Source organism: Polyodon spathula, chromosome 24 (genome assembly GCF_017654505.1).
Source record: "Polyodon spathula isolate WHYD16114869_AA chromosome 24, ASM1765450v1, whole genome shotgun sequence".
Taxonomy (NCBI): domain Eukaryota; kingdom Metazoa; phylum Chordata; class Actinopteri; order Acipenseriformes; family Polyodontidae; genus Polyodon; species Polyodon spathula.
The window spans coordinates 20,350,391-20,357,274 of NC_054557.1; positions in this window are offsets into that span (position 1 = coordinate 20,350,391).

A 6,884-nucleotide genomic window follows, 5' to 3' on the forward strand; every position below is an offset into this window, starting at 1 on the left:
AAGCCAGTTTGTTTGTATTTCAACAACCTTTTCAACGTTAATAAGCAGCATAATACCTAATGCCAAACGTAATTATTATTATTATTATTATTATTTTATTATTATTTATTATTATTATTATTATTATTATTTGCTTACCGTATGATCCGAAGTCCAGGCCGGATGGGACTTCTTGAGGTCTGACGTCTTCACAGTAATAACCACTTTGATACATCTCCATTTGTATTTGTTTTCTACACAAAAATAAAACAATAAATATTGTCACGTTGGTATAAAAATATTACTGGCGATTTAAAACAAGAAGGAACCCCTTTTTTTTCAACTGCAGTACAACTTTTCACATTGCTATACCAGCTGTTATAACCAGTTACTCCTAGTATTATTTGAGGCAAACAAACCACTGTTTTTTGTTTTGTTTTTTTGGATAAATTTTCCTTGACTTTGAAAAACCACAGTCGATCTTTGCATTTACCATGGTAATACTACCCAAATGAATTTCAAGCAAACAGTTATATACAATTAACAGATACATTACTTTTATCATTGATGTCACAGCTTACCTTTAACGATTTGGAGTATATCTCAGGGCCCAGTTGTAGCTGTCGTGAGTTCTTTGAACTGCTTGCTGAGCTGGGATAGCCCTGGGACAGTTATAAGCTGGGTCGCTCTGTGATTGGTTGCGCGGATGGACAGAGATTTGCTTCGTGACTTTCTGCTGTTGAACGTTGGATGGTGACGTCACAGAGGAGTCACGAACACAGATTATTAGGAAGCTGACTTGTCTTTTCTGTTTTCTTACATTTCCCATAAGGCATGACTCACGCAGAACGTAAATATGCGCTTAATATCATATAGCTGTCCAAGAACAGTATGATATTATAATTAGTAACAATATGCATATTAATTAAATATATACTCCATGATCTGTTCATATGCACAGTGACCAATTGCATTTACATGTAAATTACATGTGACATTGTAGTCAAATTACAATAGTGTTGTTTTTGTTGTTGTTATGGATATGAATATGTGTATAGATATGTGTAGTGTTAGTCGTGTACTTTTTTCTATGGTTGGAATAGTGATGAATATGACGTCATTGGTGATGCAGAACATGTTGCTAAATCAAATCTAGCCTATATAATTCTACAAGATTAAGAAGGACACCTTGTCGACACATCTGTCGTAGAATGTTATCCGTGCATTTTTGTATAACTATAATGGTGGTAGAAAATATAGGCCTATATGCGTCCTGTGGTTTTTGTATTTAAGAAAGCATATAGATTCAAAACAGAATTGAAAATTGTGATTTGTTGAGTGGATGTACCCCAGAAATTGTGGTTTTCTATCATAATAATTTTTTGGATTTTCGATTTATGTCAGTTTTGCCCTTTAATTTTAGGGGAAACATTAAATCCAATTTTAGTCTCCTACCATAATGAATAGAAATAATAATAATAATAATAATAATAATAATAATAATAATAATAATAATAATAATAATAATGTATAATATAATAATTAGGCAAATTGATATTACAGATCAATTTTATGTCGGCGAAACAGATATATATGTGCAAAAGTATAAGGTTTTGTGTTAATTATCTTATTTGAGTTCTTTAATACGTTAGCTCTAAAGATTGAACTAAACATGTTATAGTCGACATGTAACCAAAATATTTAAAATGTTTGTCATTGAACTAACCAGTAACAAAAAATAAAGAAAGAAATAAAAAAATAAAAAAATCAGAATTGAACAATATTGAAAATTAATCAAAATTCCACAGACACGACTTGTATGTATTTCCTATGTAATCGTTTGGCTTTGTTAACATGTACACATGTATGTAAATCGAAAGAACCCACCCTTTTGATGATATGTTATGAGGTCGAACTGTTACAGATATGTTTTCTCCTTAAACACGTTTTTAGTAAACTAGATTGCTTTATCAAATCGAGTGCGGTTTAGGTCCGGCGACAACAACAATTAATTATTGAGAAATCCTATCATTCAAATCTACCAGAAGAACGTTCTAATCTACCATTCAAAATTGTCTCCCTGTTGTTTTTAAAGAAAACTATTTAATCATTATCAAAATTAGCGACTAAAAAAAAATTAAACTGTGCAAGTTTTTATTTCCTTTTAAAAAACAAATGTTTTCTTTTTATCATTATAGGCCTAACGGTTTAATTGTAAATTAAGGCCTAATTGGTGGGCCTGCTAAATATGAAATATAGTCTATATGTATCATTATATTTATTCATGTTTCATATATCGTTTTGTATAAATAATTGATATTTATTTAATATGTAAACAGGCAACAAAAAGAAGAAGAAAAATAACAACTATAGTGCTTTAATTCCTCTGGTGGCTGTTTGTGTTTTGAAGGTTTTTTGCCTCTTGTAGTTGTACAAGCCCAGTGGGGTCAGTTAGTGACAAAGACAATGTGTTGCTAATGTCTGAAATCACAGCGTGAGTGGCGAGCACAGATAAGGATTGCGGGCAGGGCCCAGAGTAAACAAACAGCGTGTTTCCTTACAACAGAAATCGCATCTGGAAAACTCTTTTTCAAAGGGTCAGTCCGGTGGCTAAGCAGACTCGAGTCGTGATTTGTTCGCAGCGTGAGAACAGAGTCCGTTTACTGCTAAAAACAGTTACTCTAGTGTAAAGTTACAAGCCAGAGTCATTCTCCGCACCCCCTGCCACCCAAGCGCCGTGTCATGAAGAACATGTGTATACAGCGTTTCCACTTGTCAGTAATAAGGCTACTCCTGAATATGTGTATCTATGAATATGTGTGAATATGTGAATCTATCTATCTATCTATCTATCTATCTATCTATCTATCTATCTATCTATCTATCTATCTATCTATCTATCTATCTATCTATCTATCTATCTATCTATCTATCTATCTATCTATCTATCTATCTATCTATCTATCTATTTAGATGTACATATCGACAAGTATTATGACACAACAAGAATGTTCAGATCAACCGGGTGGTGGGGTGGGGGGGGGGGGGGGGGGTTGCTTGCCAAACCTTACTTGTTATCCATGAATAGCTAACTTCTCCTCTTAAAAAAAAAAGTAAAGTATCTTAGTGAGCAAGCCATCTCACCAGCATAACGGTATTAATGTGTCTCTATATGTACAACTGTGTAATTTAGGGTATTTGCTCGCTAAATACGTCGAATAAATAATGGTATTGAGGAGTAGTTACATTTACTAAGCATGAAGTAGTTTTTATTTTACCCTCGGATAGGTTTCTGGCCGAGGATTGCCAAAGTCGACACGTCATTGCGAGCATTGGCATTCGCGGTTCAGGAAACTTGTTTTGCTCCACCCTGTCATTCTGCATCAACAGTAAATGGATCACATTTAAGGTACCACGTTTAAAATGGAGACGATGATCTATTCAGTGATATATGACGTTGGTACTGTTTTGTTTATTTCTTCAAAACGTAAATAACGTATATAATATTTAGCAAGGGTTACAGCTAGGATTTGTCCTGAAATAGGTGTTATTGTATTATTTCTTCAAATGGGATATCATATTTCATCTGCTGTAACTATGTAAGCCGAGGGTGTTTCCGTCATGTATCTGGGAATTGTCTGGTAGCTAGTGCATACCCGCTGGGATTGCATTGTCTCCGTCGTCTGAGCTGCGGTACTGACATTGTAATAATATTTAAATAGACAGCACATGCCTAGAAACAAATTATTCAGTTATATAAGGCTCAGGCTGCATCGTTTATCTCGACCGTGGGTTTAAAAATCATCCAGAAAGGACTAGCGGTGAATTAACAGAAAGTTCTTTACATTTTTAAATGAATATTATACACACAAACACACACAGTAACATAAATCATGGGGAAACCATTGAAAATATATATATATATATATATATATATATATATATATATATATATATATATATATTATATATAGTAAGTGTGTGACTGTGTGTGTGTGTGTGTGTGTGTGTGTGTGTGTGTGTGGTGGTTGGTGAGGTAACTTGATTTCACACAAGAGGGTGCAGTTTACTGAATGAATAAAACACAGGTCTAGCATTGAACGTCCATGACTGTTTATATGAATGTATACGATTAATGGGTCATACGTTTCAAAGCGTTTAATCTGGTCTTTAATTCGTACTTTATAAAAGATGAAAATGCAACAGTAATGTCCAAAACTGATAAACAAAGAACTCGAAAGATCCTGAGACTTTCAGCTACATTGCTTTGAAGTGTTTATGATATAGGCTGTCTCCTTAAGATATATATATATATATATATATATATATATATATATATATATATATATATATATATATATATATATATATATATATAGTATAGCTAGAGGTCTCTTCCTCTTCCAGTGTTGCTCTATTTTGTCACGCTCTTAATTCATTTTTATGAAGTGTTCGATAACACTGTGTAACACAATTTTTGTTCCTGGGTAGTAAGTGTTATTTCCTAATTGCTTATGCCTCAAAAGTATAGAAAATGACTATTATTCCCCACAAACTTTGCTTTTGTGACCTGGACAGTGATATTTAGAAATGTACCTATTTCCAATGAGAAAACGATCTTTTCGTTCACATAAAGTCAGAAAAAAACAACATATGAATCCAAATTAACATGTATTTATACTAAAGTTAATACAAAAATGACTACAAAAGATTTAGAAGTGAGTAGTTTCTCGGGATTTACGATTATACTGTAAATCACTTTCAGGAATCAGTCCCCAAATGTAGTCTCCCATCATGTTCTCGTTGTACTGTCCTTGGTAGGCGTTCAAAGTCCAGTATATCCTGATGGAAGCGTTTGCCTTGCTCCTCTGAGTACGCTCCCATGTTCTCCTTGAATTTATCAAGATGAGCATCAAGGATATGGACTTTGAGGGACATTCTACAGCCCATTGTGCCGTAGTTCTTCACCAGAGTCTCAACCAGCTCCACATAGTTTTCGGCTGGAAGCCCTGAACCACTTCGACAAAGCTGTTCCAAGCTGCTTTCTCCTTACTAGTGAGCTTCTTGGGGAATTCATTGCACTCTAGGATCTTCTTTATCTGTGGTCCGACGAAGACACCGGCTTTGACCTTTGCCTCAGACAGCTTAGGGAAGAAGTCTTGAAGGTACTTGAAGGCTGCCGACTTTTTTTATCTAGAGCTCTGACAAATTGTTTCATAAGGCCCAATTTGATGTGCAGTGGTGGCATCAGCACCTTCCGGGGGTCCACCAGTGGCTCCCACTTGACGTTGTTCCTCCCCACAGAGAACTCGGTCCGCTGTGGCCAGTCCCGCCTGTGGTAGTGCGCCTTGGTGTCCCTGCTGTCCCAAAGGCAAAGATAGCAGGGAAACTTGGTAAAACCGCCTTGGAGACCCATCAGGAATGCCACCATTGCAGCCTCTTGATGCCATCTCAGAAAAATGCAGATATGTATCCATTTAGGCAGCTGGAACTAAACGGAACTGGTGGGCTTACAGCACCTGTATTTATACTACTATTTATATTACTGGAAAGTTCTAGAAAGTTCTAGAAGTTACTCCAAGTTTACTTAGCACTGAATCTATCTGGAATGTTCTGGAAAATAGGTAAATTTCAAAATATCACTGTCCTGGTCACAAAAGTAAAGTCTGTGGGGAATAATAGCCATTTTCTACACTTTTGAGGCATAAACAATTAGGAAATAACACTTACTACCCAGGAACCAAAAAAAAAAAAAATTGTTACAGGGTGTAATTTAAACTCGACAGGAACACCAGCATGAGCGCGCCGGCGAATTACTCACACACACACACACACACACACACACACACACACACACACACACACACATCATTCTGCATGACGCTGTCCTGCTTTTAACAACATGGCACAGGGCATTATAGTTCACACTGTTACCCATGGATTAGCTGTTCTCTAGATATGTTTCATTTGTTCTTGTGTGTATCAGACTGTATGTTGACATCAAAACAATCCGGATGTAAACTTAGAAAACAACCCGCTGCTTGTCGTTTCAGGTACAAAAACAGCAGTGGTAAAAGTGGGCAACTAAACACAGGATGTGGTCGTCTTAACCGACATAAACTCAACTACTCTACAGTTTCGCAACTATTCGATCGACTTAGGCCTGCACACAGAAATACACCCCGTTGTATAATACTGTAAACCCTGATAAGTCAAGTTTACTCAAAAAAATTGAGCAAACTCATTGCCTTCATATAGTTAAGATTAGCTGGACATTTAGTTTGTGTTACAACAGCTTTCTCTGGGGCTGACTAAAATGTTTATTTGTGTAATTTTTTTTTAAAATTAGATTTACTTTTTACTAACAGAAGTTAGTTTGAACTTTTATTTCATTTAAAAAACTAGAGTTAGCTGACGGAGCGATCGACAAGCTATTTTACTGCCAACGCGTCACTTCTGCGTGTGCAGCATTTACAAGCGGTAGAACCACGCCACTGCAGACAGAGAGAAAGCGAGAAAAGGGAGGGAGGTCACATCAGTAAACTGACTGACCACGGAGCGGGGGTGGCTACACACACCACAAAGAGAACACATATAAGGGAGCAGGCGGGGGCACAAGAGACAAGCAAACACGACACACTTCTGCTACCGCACATACACAAAACAACAACAAAATACACAGCAAACAATTCCAAAAATACATTGTAAACGTCCCGCAAGCGCTGATGGGAATCTAGCCCACTGATTTGACTTAAAACGTTTAAGTTTGAACAACTGAAGCGCATTTGAATGTTCAACTAACTTAAAATGGATGAGCTTTTATATATATTCTTTTTTTTTTGGGTGTTGGGGGCGGGGGGGGGGGGGGGGGGGGGGGGGGGGGGGGGGGGGGGGGGGGGTACATT